This window comes from Triticum dicoccoides, chromosome 6B, assembly GCF_002162155.2.
Source record: "Triticum dicoccoides isolate Atlit2015 ecotype Zavitan chromosome 6B, WEW_v2.0, whole genome shotgun sequence".
NCBI lineage: Eukaryota > Viridiplantae > Streptophyta > Magnoliopsida > Poales > Poaceae > Triticum > Triticum dicoccoides.
In genome coordinates this window covers 659,143,002-659,156,797 of record NC_041391.1, presented here as the reverse complement: position 1 = coordinate 659,156,797, position 13,796 = coordinate 659,143,002, and the positions used below count along the sequence as shown (strand labels likewise).

General features: G+C 46.7%; 1 non-coding gene across 1 annotated transcript; it reads right to left on the bottom strand.

The window, feature by feature from the left end:
- Positions 1-1,283: 1,283 nt before the first annotated feature.
- LOC119326857 lies at positions 1,284-1,443 on the bottom strand. The gene has a single exon (XR_005158222.1). It is a non-coding gene; the product is annotated as a U1 spliceosomal RNA (small nuclear RNA).
- Between the last annotated feature and the right edge of the window lie 12,353 nt (positions 1,444-13,796).

Sequence of the window (13,796 nt, the reverse complement as noted above, 5' to 3'; positions counted from 1 at the left end):
CTAAAATTTCGTTTGCTCTGAAGGCAGAAAGGATATCCACGTGAACTCTGAAGACAGGAACGGGTACTCTGAAACCTACGTTCATCATTGTATGACGCTAAGTGTTTAAATCTTGCAGGACCAAGTATATAACGATAATATGTGGACATCCCGCTAAGCCCACTTGTCCCGCATAAATCATATGTGGCCACAATATCAAGTATAACATTCTTGTCGCTTATACTTTTTGCCCAGTACTGTATCTTCCAAGACTATATCTCATATTCTTTCTAACTTGTGAAATTGTCAAAGCTACTGGAGGTGTTGCAAAGACTGCCTGTGAAGGGGCTGTACACAACCTGCTACTTTACTTGTTAGCTAGTCATGTATGGTATCTGGATGCTTTTATATGCAGCCTTTCAACATTTCATATGTTGAAATTCACCAAATTTCAAGTCAAAAGTGTTGCTCAAGTTTTCATCCTTCTTTCTATTAAGGGATCTAATAATGTAGCGATTTTTTTAGAAGCCTGCTGGAAAATGAGTTGCAAGAATGAAACTGGGGAGTTGAATCCACTGGGGAGGAGCCAAGCAATGGTGTACGCAGGCAGAGCACTCTTCTTTCAGTTCTTTGTGTGGTGTCCGTCCTGACGCAAGGAAGAATTCGGGAGTGCATTAAAAAGTGTGATGCCAATGTGTATGTGATGCTTTTCGATTGTCAACCCGAGTTTCTTGTATATATAAGCATAAAAAGTTTTTCTGCTTTGCCATCCTGGATTAGAATAACACAACACTCCGTAACATAGAATCTGTTTGGAGGACGAACGCTCTATCTCTGCCTGACAGCCAGTGGTTTGTTTGCGCGTGCATGCGACTGACGGAGACGGCTCAATCTGGATCAGGATATTGGCTGAGCCGTGGGCGGATTAGCTGTTCCGCCTGTACAGGACGAGCTGCTGTCATATTTAATGCGCCTGCAACCTGGTCTTTTTTACTACGATAGCTATGATATAGGAAGAGAAAATACCATGGGCGGCACAGATCCCCATCCTATTGGACAACCCTGATTTCAGGTTCATCTGAGCACGGGCTCAGAAAGCAATATCTGATGTAATATTAGGTACCTCGACTGTGATATTACGCCGAATCAGACATCGGCTAGTACAACTTATGTCTTCAGCAGCTGCAACGCTAGTACTATTTCAATAATAAAGGTCCAATGTTTAATTTAGAGAAATGGCAGGGGTCAAACAAACACAAAAATCCTCGCAACTATAAAAGACCACATTTAATTTAAAGAATTGGCAAGGGCCGCGCGGACGCGTACCCCCTCTATCACAAATTATGACGTCCACTCTCCCACTTGGGGAGATGGTAAGCCAACGCATCCATCAAGTGCAATGTGGACCACTAGCCTAGGCCACGACTCTCCTTAATCAGTCGTCGACCCCGTCCAGGTAAGTATGTTGCAAGGGTGCACTGAGGGATCATTATATAGCATCCTCCCCCACCCCTGCCTCCTCCCGTTGGCGAGGTGGTACTAAACAAACAAGAGTACAAAGGTTTATTTTTATTTTTTGAGGTGCAACCGGTGCAAGTTCATGGGCCTGATTCTGGTGAACCTTCGATGCTCAGGGCATCTCTAGCCGCGCCCCCAACAGGCCCTCCCCAGGCGATTTTGCCGCGCCGGCGCCAAAAAAAGGCCCCAGTCGCGCCCCCAGAAGCCCGTTTTTCGCCGGCTCGGGCCAAAACTGGTGCCGGCGGACCCAGGCCGAACCCGGCGCCCTGGGGGGCGCTTGGGGAGCCAGCACAAGCGAAAAATGCGCGTGGGCCCGCCCTGGAAGCGACCCGAGGGCCTTTTCCCGCCGTTTCTTGACGCTTTTCCCTCGCATCTCTCCCGCTCGCTCGCCTTCCTCCCGCCATTCTCTCCCTTTCTCCCGCCAAACCCCCTCCTGCTCACCGCGAAGAAGCACGCCATGCCGCCGAAGAAGTACGCCATGCCGCGCGCGCGCGGCAACCGCGACTGGCGCCGTGGCCCAGCCGAAGCAGAGGAAGCCGAGGGCGCCGCCATCGAAGCCACCGGGCCTGTCGAACGCCGAGTGGAGGGTGGAAGTTCAGCGGCGCGAAGCAGTCACCGCCGACAGGCGGAACAGGGCCATAGCCAAGAAGGCCCGCGACAACGCGGCGCGCGCGGCGGCGTCTTCCTCATCGGTTGACCAGGCGGGGATGAATCCACCCGTCGTCAGCCACGCCCAGTACGCGCCCTGGGGACAGCAAGGCGCCGGATCTCCATGGGGTTCATCGTCGCCCGGCTACGCCGACGGCGACGCGCACGGTGGGTTCAACCCAAACGTGACCTTCCCTTATGGTCACCCCGCTACGCGCACGCCCTCGCCCGCCTTCGCCGGCGTGCAGTACCCTCCATACAACTACTCGCCGCCCGCCGCCTATGCGTCCACACCGACGCCCCATCTCTACCGCGGACCGCTACCCTTCTCGCACCTCGGCGACGCCGACGACACGGGAGCCGACATGGACGACATCATCGCGACAGGATCGATCGCGGCCGCCGCATCTCCCGGGTTCGCCACCCAGGACGAGGTAGTGGACCTCAGCGGCGACATGGAGGCCGAGCTCGGCTACGTCTACGGCGACGACGTGCAAGAACCCGAGGAGGAGGAGGACGAGGAGGAGGAGGAGGAGGAGCCGGCTCCTGTTCCGACGAAGGGGCGCCAGAAGAAGAAGAAGCGGGTGGCTAGGTCAGGCGAACCGCGCATCAAGTGGACGTCCAAGGAGGAGGAATGCCTCGCCGAAGCATGGAAAGTCGTCTGCCTCGACCCGACCACCGGCGTGAACCAGAGCTTGGACACGTACTGGGACCGCATCAAGGCCGAGTTCGACGAGCGGAAGCTCGTCGACCCCTACTTCAAAGGCGTCTACATGTAGCGCGGCTCCAAGGCGATGGTGAACCATTGGGGGCGTATCCAGTTGGCGTGCAACAAATGGCATGGAATCGTCGAGGAGGTCGCGGCTCGCCCGGAGAGCGGCGCCAGCGTTGAGGATCAGGTACGCACGCCGTTCGCCCGCATATCTTCGTCCCCTACGCCCGCCGCCCGCCAACTGTTTGTCCCTCCGCGCAGCTGCTGCGTATGTTCGCCATGTATCGGGGCGACAACCAAGACGCCGACTTCAAGCACCTCCACGTCTACAAGCGCATTGACAAGTGCGAGAAGTGGGCGGAAGTCCGACGTGCCCTCGACAAGGCCAAGGAGACATACAAGCCAAATGCGACGACTCCGGGCGCGTCAGAGGGACGGCCGGATGGCCACAAATTGGCAAAGAAGGGGAAAAGCGCCGACGCGGCAACCGCGCGAGTGCAGGAGTCCATCGAGCATTGCCTCGCCGACGCCCAGGCCCGGGCCGTCCTACGCGAAGAGAAGACCGAGGCGCGGTGGTCGTCGCTAATGAAGAACAACGCCGTCAAGCTCGACCTGCTCCGGACGAACGTCGCCGCGAAGAAGAGGAACACCGACATGGCTTTTCTGATGAGCGGGGCGGACATGCTCCAGAGCAACAACGAGAAGCTCAAGGCGTGGTACCTAGTGCAGCGCGGCCTCATCCTGAACGAGCTGCCACGGCGACGCCGACGACGCCGACGACGCCCACGACCACACGGACGCCAAGCCCGAACGACGCCTTTACATCACCGCCCAGCAGTGCCGAAGCCGCGCCGACGCAGCCCTGCACCGAAGCAGCTCCGACACCGACGAGCCCGCGCACGCCGACTCCGCCAACGCCTGGAGCCGACCCTGCCGAGTGAATCGTTGCGCACGGCGGCGCTCTGTTTTTTGTAACGCCAGACTACGTCCGATCGCCGGATTTGCGGCGTCTTTTGAGAGCGGGAACGACCAAGTTTGAATTTCCCGCATCCTGGGGCCGGCGCGTGGGGGCGTGACTGGGAGCTAGGTCGCCCCCAGGGGCCGAACTAGCGCCGGCACGCCCCCAGGCCACTCTATTTAGGCGCCCTGGGGGCAAACGGCTGGAGATGCCCTCACGCCCAATTCATTAGAAAACGATCTTTGGGACAATAGAAGGTTGATTTCAAATGGATTGTCTGGGCTGGGTAGATGCATGCATCCACGGTGGTCAGGCCTCGTGGGCTCAGGTGGAGGATGTTGCAAATAATAAATATAAAGAGTTCCCGCAAAAAAATATGGAAAGAAGAGTACGAGATGATTTTTTTTTGCGGAGAAGAGAGTACGAGATGATGATCCCATAATTAACGAGTTGGAGCCAATGATAATCACATGCAGCTGAAAGATTTTTTTTCAAGGGTACACGTGCAGTTAAAAAATTACTGTGGATGCATACTAGCGAATACTCCTTACTTCCCAAAATATAAAACGCTTGACTTTCCACGATCTTTAATGCATAACTTTGATTACTAATATATATACAAAATTATATGAATCTAGCATGTATAAATAGTATCACATATTTGTCGTGCAAAATAGTTTTATTTTATATATCTTTATACTAATTATGTAGACATGCTACAAGTGAAAATCATAGTTAAAATTATGTCAAACAGTCCCCGCAAAAAAAATTATGTCAAAGAGCAAAACAAAAGAAGTCAACCGTGCCTTATATTTTCGAAATGAGTGAGTACTTCTTTCAGAACAACCGAGTAGCTTTAATTAAGGATTATATACTTTTTTAGAATTAATTAAGGAATATTTTTTTTAGTCTAGGAATATATACATGGGAGGAGGACGGGAGAGTTCTAATTAAATTGCATGTGGAGACTTCTAAAAACACAAGCTCGTGGCCACCCACTGCCCCGCATCACGGGTTCTTCTGACCCACTGCAGCAACTCTGCAGTCATAGCAGCTGCGGAAACGAAGGCAGTGAAAGGACCAAACTCATCTGCATGGCCGTGCGGGGGAGCACCACCGGAGTGTGTTGGGGCCGGAAGACGACGTGCTTGTGATGCCCATCGACTGCAAGCGCCAGGTGTGGCACAAGGAGCAATTGCACCAAGGGATTGGCGATATCGATGAGGTCTGCAAGAGCCCCGAGAACCCAAGAAGGGAAGAACAAGGTAAGGGTGTGTGCTGATAATGATCCAAACTGACAGAGGGAGATGTGCGCAGTCTTAGAAGATATATTCAGTTCTCTCCTCTCTGGTTAATTTTGATGTTTTTCAGATTATGTAGTAGTAGTACTCCCTCCGTCCCATAATGTAAGATGTTTTGACAAGTGTCAAAAACGTCTTACATTATGGGACGGAGGGAGTAGTTATGTATGAGAGAATGCAATCTTGTTGTCCACAAACAAGTGCGTTTTCATATGAAGTTCATCCATGGTCAAATCTTTGTGCTGACTTGTAGGTGTTAAGCACAATATGCGTGATATGATGGCGTGTACAGCAAGGAGGATCACCACCGAAGGATGAGTAGTTATATAGGATATTCATGTACTCTTTATCTTGTTTTATCTCTTGTATTCTTCTCTTTCAAGATGTAATCTCTCCAACAACCTGTACGCATAGTAGGGCTCGCACCCCCTCTATTTAACACGTAGCACGTCAGCCTGGATCGGCAAGACGTTTACCGCAATCGCACATGGTATACAGAGCAATCTTCTTCCCAAAACCCTAGCAAACCCATCTCCACCAAAGTGCGCAGCATGTCTTCCTCCACCTCCTCCTTCCAGCCAACCCTCAGCGGAGGAGTCACGGAGAAACTCTCCCGCACCAACTACATCCTGTGGCGGACTCAGATCACGCCACAGCTGCGGGGCGCCGGCGTTTACCACTATGTCGATGGCACGTCGACCGAGCCGGCCAAAACCCACGTCACCAAAGATGCCGCTGGGAAAGAAACCAAGGGGCCGAATCCTCTCCATCCGCTCTGGGTGAAGGAGGATCATCAGGTCCTTGGATATCTACTCCAACACCTATCCAAGGAGGTGCTCGTCACGGTGACCGCGATCACCACGACGCGCGAACTCTGGGTGGCGCTGGCGAGCATGTTCTCGTCACAGTCACTCAGCCACGTCAACAACATTCGCACGTCGCTGATCAACGCGGAGAAGGGCAACCAATCGGTGTCCTCCTTCTTCGCCGCCATGAGGGGGCTCACTGATGAACTCGCCGCGGCGGGAAAACCAATCCAAGACGACGAGCTCATATCCTACATCCTCCACGGGCTGGACCAAGACTATCAGCCCCTCGTCTCCGCCTTGGACGCTCGCGTCACTCCGGTAACCCTTGATGAGCTCTTCACTATGCTTAGCAATTTTAATCAGCGTATGGCGCAGTTTCACGGCTCCGGTGGCAGCTTCAAGTCCTCGGCCAACTCTGTCTCCAGAGGCCGCGGTGGCGGCTCTCGCTCTCGTTCCTCCCCTCGTGGCAAGGGAAGGTCCGGTGGCGGCGGCTACTCCAACAACACTCGCGGCGGCGGACGCTCTGGCAGCTCAAAAGGGCACCACAGTGGCGGCTCCAACAGATCGCTTCCGGACTTCCCTCGCTGCCAAATTTGTGGCAAGCCCGGCCACACGGCGAGGGGCTGTTGGTACCGATACGAAGATGATGATGGTGATTCCTTGCAAGACAAAGAAAAAGTTGTTGCCGCTGCCGATGGTTCCTACGGGGTCGACACAAATTGGTATGTCGATAGCGGAGCCACCAAACACATCACCAACAAGCTTGTGAAGGTCACCATGAAGGATAAGTATCGTGGAAAAGACCAAATCCACACGGCCAGTGGTGAAGGTATGGACATACGTCACATTGGTCATTCAATTTTTAATACCCCCAACCGAAAAATACATCTCAAAAGAATCTTGCATGTTCCTAGTGCCCACAAAAATCTTATATCTGTTCATAGAATTGCTATTGACAATCATGTTTTTCTCGAGTTTCATCCTTATTTCTTTTTTATTAAGGATCAGGCAACGAAGAAAGTGCTCTATCGAGGTAGATGTGTTCGAGGACTCTACCCGTTGATTCCGGACTTTAGAAGATTCAATAAACAAGCTTGTGGTGCTATCAAGCTTTCGTCCACACGATGGCACGATTGTTTAGGACATGCCTCTTTTTCTTTAATTGAAAAGCTACTTAGGAAAAATAAGCTCTCGTTTGTTGGTGAGCAAAATATTGAAACTATTTGTGATTCATGCCAGTGTGCTAAAAGTCATCAGCTACCATATCCTATATCTACTAGTGTCTCCACTAAACCTTTGCAATTGATCTTTTCTGATGTGTGGGGCCTGGTCCCTCCTCTGTTGGCAGACACACTTACTATGTAAGTTTTACCGATGACTATAGCAAGTTCTCCTGGATCTATCTTCTTAAGAAAAGGTCCAACATCTTTCAAGTCTTTAAGAACTTCCAAGCACTCGTTGAAAGGAAGTTTGACAACAAAATTATAGCTGTCCAATCCGATTAGGGAGGGAATACGAGAAACTCAATTCCTTCTTCCAAAACATTGGCATATCACACCATGTATCATGCCCCCACGCTCACCAACAAAACGGGTCAGCCGAACGCAAGCATAGGCACATAGTTGAGGTTGGTTTGGCCCTTCTATCAGGAGCTTCTATGCCCCTCAAATTCTGGGACTAGGCGTTTCTTACAGCTGTCCACACCATCAACATGCTACCTAGTCGTGTCATCAATCATGAAACACCTATGGAACGCCTTCTCCATGTCAAACCGGACTACACATCTCTCCGTGTCTTTGGCTGTGCTTGTTGGCCAAATCTTCGTTCGTACAATAATCGCAAACTCATGTTTAGATCCAAGCAATGTGCTTTTCTTGGCTATAGTGCTCAGCACAAAGGTGTCAAGTGTCTTGACATCTCCACCGGACGGGTCTACATCTCACGGGATGTCGTGTTTGATGAGACTAAGTTTCCCTTTGCCGACCTACATCCTAATGCCGGTGCTCTCCTACACAAGGAAATCTTGCTTTTACCATCCCATCTCTCTAGCTATGATCAAGGGGGTGTTACTAATTGTGATGATCATATGTTGACTAACCCTACTGATAGCCCTTATGAGCCTTGTGACGATGCAGAAAACAGTAGTGAAAAAATCACAGCAAATGGTGAAGAAAAACTGCAGCAGCTCCATATTTCATGTGCCCTAGCCTGAGCAATAAATCTCCCTCGGGATCTGGGTAGGTGCTGTCGCCGTGCAACGAATCTGCCTCGGGATCGGAGTTCTGCCGCGGATCTGCTGCACCAGAACCGATAGGTGCAAGCGCAGGCGCGCGTGCAGCCACGACAGCCGCAGGTCGGTGCACCGAGCCACCCGCGCCAGCCACGCGGCGGGTCCTGGAAGGCCACGGGGACTCTCCTCACGCACGCCAATCGCCGCCGGACAGATGGAGGGTCGGTGCTGGTCTGGACGGCGCACGGTGATACGTCTCCAACGTATCTATAATTTTTGATTGTTCGATGCTATTATATTACCTCTTTTGGATGTCTATGGGCTTTATTTTACACATTTATATCATTTTTGGGACTAACCTACTAACCGGAGGCCCAGCCCGTGTTGCTGTTTTTTGCCTATTTCAGTATTTCGAAGAAAAAGAATATCAAACGGAGTCCAAACGGAATGAAACCTTCGGGAGCGTGATTTTTGGAACGAACATGATCCGGAGAACTTGGAGTGCAAGCCAAGAAGCAGCCAAGGCGGCCACGAGATAGGAGGGCGCGCCCACCCCTCGTAGGCGCGCCCCCCTATCTCGTGGACCCCTCGGGCGGCCACCGACGTATTTCTTCCTTCTATATAAGCCTACATACCACAAAAACATCCAGGGAACCACCTAAGAAATATTTCCGCCACCGTAACCTTCTGTATCCGCGAGATCCCATCTTGGAGCTGTCGCCGGTGTTCTGCCGGAGGGGGAATCCACCATGGAGGGCTTCTACATCAACACCATAGCCCCTCCAATGAGTTGTGAGTAGTTTACCACAGACCTTCGGGTCCATAGTTATTAGCTAGATGACTTCTTCTCTCTTTTTGGATCTCAATATAATGTTCTCCCCCTCTCTTGTGGAGATCTATTTGATGTAATCTCTTTTTGCGGTGTGTTTGTCGAGATCCGATGAATTGTGGGTTTATGATCAAGTTTATCTATGAATAATAATTGAATCTTCTCTGAATTCTTTTATGTATGGTTGAGTTATCTTTGCAAGTCTCTTCGAATTATCGGTTTTGTTTGGCCTACTAGATTGATCTTTCTTGCCATGGGAGAAGTGCTTAGCTTTGGGTTCAATCTTGCGGTGTTCTTACCCAGTGATAGAAAGGGTTGCAAGACACATATTGTATTGTTGCCATCTAGGATAAAAAGATGGGGTTTATATCATATTGCTTGAGTTTATCCCTCTACATCATGTCATCTTTTTTAATGCATTACTCTGTTCTTATGAACTTAATACTCTAGATGCATGCTGGATAGCGGTCGATGTGTGGAGTAATAATAGTAGATGCAGGCAGGAGTCGGTCTACTTGTCATGGATGTGATGCCTATATACATGATCATGCCTAGATAACATGATAATTATTCGCTTTTCTATCAATTGCTCGACAGTAATTTGTTCACCCACCGTAATACTTATGCTATCTTGAGAGAAGCCTCTAGTGAAACCTATGGCCCCCGGGTCTATTCTTTATCATATAAGCTTTCAATCTACTTTTATTTGCATCTTTACTTTCTGTATCTATATCACAAAATACCAAAAATATATTTATCTTATCATATTATCTCTATCAGATCTCACCTTCGCAAGTGGCCGTGAAGGGATTGACAACCCCTTTATCGCGTTGGTTGCGAGTTCTTTGTTTGTTTGTGTATGTTCGTGGGACTTGTGAGGAGCCTCCTACTAGATTGATACCTTGGTTCTCAAAAACTGAGGGAAATACTTACGCTACTGTGCTGCATCACCCTTTCCTCTTCAAGGAAAACCAACGCAAAGCTCAAGACGTAGCAAGAAGGATTTCTGGCACCGTTGCCGGGGAGGTCTTCGCTCAAGTCAAGACATACCAAGTACCCATCACAAATTCATCTCCCTCGCATTTACGTTATTTGCCATTTGCCTCTCGTTTTCCTCTCCCCCACTTCACCCTTGCCGTTTTATTTGCCCTCTCTCTCTCAATCTCTCTCTTTCACTTGCCTTTTTTCGTTTTCTTGTGTGCCTGTTGTCCTTATGGCTTTGCTAAGAGTACCGACCTCCTTCTTAGAAGGTTCGAAGAGATTGAATCAAATATTAGAAGCTTTATGAATTTGCAATTTGAGCATAATAATTTCTTTAGAAAAGAGTTTAAAGAACAAAAAGATTTTTTGGGTCTTATGAATAAGGAGCTTGATGATATGAATAAAGAATTTTATGGTGTGAACTCTCAAATTACCCGGCTTGAAAGGGCTATAGCCCAAATTTCTGATAAGCAAGCTACCTTAGTCAATAAGATGGCTGCCAAACCAGAAAAGTTCCATGAAAATAATGATGAAGATCTTAAAGTCATTGATGTGTCCCCTATTAGATCCTTGTTTTGCAATATGAATCTTGATAATAATGGGACTGAAAGTGAATCAACTTTTGTTAAAAAACGTTCCAATAATTTGGAGTTTTTAGATCTTGATGCTAAATTTGGTCAAAGTGCAATTGGAGAGGTCAAAACTTTAAATAGTATTGAACCCACTATCTCGGATTTCAAGGAATTTGATTATGATAATTGTTCTTCAGAAAGTTGTATTTCCTTGTTGCAATCCGTTGTTAATTCTCCTCATGCTTATAGTCAAAATAAAGCCTTTACCAAACATATTGTTGATGCCTTGATGCAATCTTTTGACGAAAACCTTAATTTGGAAGTTTCTATACCTAGAAAACTCAATGATGAGTGGGAACCTACTATAAATATTAAAATTAAAGATTATGAGTGTTTTGCTTTGTGTGATTTGGGTGCTAGTGTTTCCACGATTCCGAAAACTTTATGTGATATTCTAGGTTTCCATGATCTTGATGATTGCTCTTTAAATTTGCACCTTGCGGATTCCATCATTAAAAAGCCAATGGGAAGAATCAATGATGTTCTAATTGTTGCAAATAGAAATTTGGTGCCCGTTGATTTTATCGTTCTTGATATAGATTGCAATCTTTCTTGCCCTATTATTCTTGGTAGACCTTTTCTTAGAACGATTGGTGCGATTATTGATATGAAGGAAGGGAATATTAGATTCCAATTTCCATTAAAGAAAGGCATGTAGCACTTTCCAAGAAAGAAAGTCAAATTACCCTATGAATCCATTATGCGGGCTACCTATGAATCAAGTGCCAAAGATGGCACTACTTAGATCTATCTTCGCTTTTATGCCTAGCTAGGGGCGTTAAACGATAGCGCTAGTTGGGAGGCAACCCAATTTTCTTTGTGTTTCTTGTTTTTGTTCCTGTTTAGTAATAAATTTTGCATCTACTTTCTGTTTAGATGTGTTTTCATGTTTTATTTAGTGTTTGTGCCAAGTAGAACCTATAGGATAACCTATGGTATGAGTTGATTTGATTCTGCTGAAAAACAGAAACTTTGCGCTCACGAGAAAAAATTCAATAAATCACAGGAACGTGCTTTTTCATTGATTCTTTTTGCTGCTGATCAATAAAAAAAATTAGGACGTCCTATTTTGGTAGGATTTTTAAGGTTCCAGAAGTTTTCGTTAGTTACAGATTGCTACAGACTGTTCTGTTTTTGACAGATTCTGCCTTTCATGTGTTGTTTTCTTACTTTGATGCATCTATGGCTAGTATGTAAGGGTATGAACCATAGAGAACTTGGAATATAGTAGGTTTAACACCAATATAAATAAAGAATGAGTTCATTACAGTACCTTATGTGGTGGTTTTGTTTTCTTTCACTAACGGAGCTTATGAGATTTCTTGTTGAGTTTTGTGTTGTGAAGTTTTCAAGTTTTGGGTAAAGATTTGATGGACTATGGAATAAAGGGTGGCAAAAGCCTAAGCTTGGGGATGCCCAAGGCACCCCAAGATATTCAAGAATAGCCAAAAGCCTAAGCTTGGGGATGCCCCGGGAAGGCATCCCCTCTTTCGTCTTCGTTCATTGGTAACTTTACTTGGAGCTATATTTTTATTCGCCACATGATATGTGTTTTGCTTGGAGCGTCGTGTATTATATTAGTATTTTCTTGTTAGTTTACCACAATCATCCTTGCTGTACACACCTTTTGGGAGAAGCCTACTTGATTGAAATTTTATTAGAATATGCTATGTGCTTCACTTATATCTTTTGAGCTAGATAGTTTTTGCTCTAGTACTTCACTTATATCTTTTAGAGCACGACGGTGGATTAATTTTGAAGAAATTGTTGATCTCTCATGCTTCAGTTATATTATTTTGAGAGTCTTTTAGAACAGCATGGTATTTGCTATAGTTATGAATTTGGTCCTAGAATGATGAGCATCCAAATTGGGTATAATAAAAACTATCATAAAAGGTGCATTAAACACTAGGATCAATTTTATGCTTGATAATTGTTTTGAGATATAAAGGTAGTAATGCTAGAGTCATGCTAGTGGATAATTATGAAATTGAGAAATACTTGTGTTGAAGTTGGCAAGTCCCGTAGCATGCACGTATGGTAAAAGTTGTGTGACAAATTTGTTGCATGAGGTGCTCGTTTGATTGTCTTCCTTATGAGTGGCAGTCGGGGACGAGCGATGGTCTTTTCCTACCAATCTATCCCTCTAGGGGCATGCGTAGTAGTACTTTGCTTCGAGGGCTAAGTAGACTTTTGTAATAAGTATATGAGTTCTTTATGACTAATGTGAGTCCATGGATATACGCACACTCATCCTTCCACTATGCTAGCCTCTATTTTACCGCGCAATTTTCGCCGGTATCATGAACCCATTATTTACCTTCCTCAAAACAGCCACCATACCTACCTATTATGGCATTTCCATAGCCATTCCGAGATATATTGCCATGCAACTTTCCACCATTCCGTTTATTATGACACGTTCCATCATTGTCATATTGCTCTTTGCATGATCATGTAGTTGACATCGTATTTGTGGCAAAGCCACCATCATAATTTTCATACATGTCACTCTTGATTCATTGCATATCCCGGTACATCGCCGGAGGCATTCATATAGAGTCATATCTTGTTCTAGCTTTGAGTTGTAATTCTTGAGTTGTAAATCAATAAAAGTGTGACGATCTTCATTATTAGAGCATTGTTCCAGTGAGGAAAGGATGACGAAGACTATGATTCCCACACAAGTCGGGATGAGACTTCAGACTTTATAAAAATAAAAGAGGCCAAAGAAGCCCACTAAAAAGAAAAAAGAAAGAAAGAAAGAAAAAGAAAAGGAAAAAAAGGAAAAGAAAAAAAATGAGAGAAAAAGAGAGAAGGGACAATTGCTACTATCTCTTTTCCACACTTGTGCTTCAAAATAGCACCATGATCTTCATGATAGAGAGTCTCCTATGTTGTCACTTTCATATACTAGTGGGAATTTTTCATTATAGAACTTGGCTTGTATATTCCAATGATGGGCTTCCTCAAAATGCCCTAGGTCTTCGTGAGCAAGCAAGTTGGATGCACACCCACTTAGTTTCTTTTGTTGAGCTTTCATACATTTATAGCTCTAGTGCATCCGTTGCATGGCAATCCCTACTCACTCACATTGATATCTATTAATGGGCATCTCCATAGCCCATTGATACGCCTAGTTGATGTGAGACTATCTTCTCCCTTTTTGTCCTTACAACCACCACCATATACCACCATA